Genomic DNA, 985 nt, shown 5'->3' with positions numbered 1-985 from the left:
ACGTTTGGTTTGCTTTAGTCTCAAACCACCTGTGGAGCTCATCTTCCGTGCCATTGTAGTCCACGCGAGAAAGAGACGGGTTGTCATCGAGAAGGGTAAGAATGTGTCATATATGTCAGATATAAGTTGCAAAACCTAACCCTATGTATGAAATGTCATTGGCTAAAAGCGCTGTCAGCTATAAGATAGCGTCGGATACAAGTTGAGTCTGACGGTATGTGTATCGATGAGGTTGCAGAATACAGCCACTATACGTTGTATAACCGTTTCAGGCCGGCGACACGACGTTTTTTTTTATCAACACAATTTACATGTTTTGAAAGGTTTCAATAGTATTCTGCTATTTTATGATTTATCTCATGGTAATACTTGATATTCTTTCTAAGCACACAAGATCATAAACCGGTTAGTCATTATGCCACTTAATCTACACGCTAAATAACATCTTCAGGCCACGACCAAGGTCCGAGATACTGTAAGAATTGTGTTGTATGTATCATTCGAGATCCCTACTTGAACAATCTACCAGACGGGATTCAGCTGAAGCATTCGATTAACTGTAGCGAATTCTGTGGGTTTGCATAATGATGCCATGTGGTCTACGTGCTGAATCCAAGACTTCAAAGCGGTACCCCGACGAGACGAAAGGTACTTCATGTGTACTACAAGTGTACTTGCCATGCGAGCTACATTTTCTTTTTAAATACTGCCAGTCGGAATTCTGCCCGAATACGCTGGTTTATCTTTCTGGACTTTATGCGATGGCGAGGCTATATTTTAATGGGCAATTTTCAGTGGATCCTTACTCAATAGATCAATATTGGTTTAATACTAGTTAATAACATATATATATTTATTTATTTGTAGGTTTTTGCTGTTGTTGTGGGATTACTGGACTTTGAATATGAACGTGGTGGAGTGCTTTTCGGGAAATGAGAAGATGGTACATGATGGGTGGACACTATCCCGGTTTAGGGACATTGTC

Source organism: Phytophthora parasitica (genome assembly GCF_000247585.1).
Source record: "Phytophthora parasitica INRA-310 unplaced genomic scaffold supercont2.93, whole genome shotgun sequence".
Classification (NCBI taxonomy): domain Eukaryota; phylum Oomycota; class Peronosporomycetes; order Peronosporales; family Peronosporaceae; genus Phytophthora; species Phytophthora nicotianae.
The sequence above is the reverse complement of the archived record's forward strand: the minus strand, read 5'-3'. Positions refer to the sequence as shown.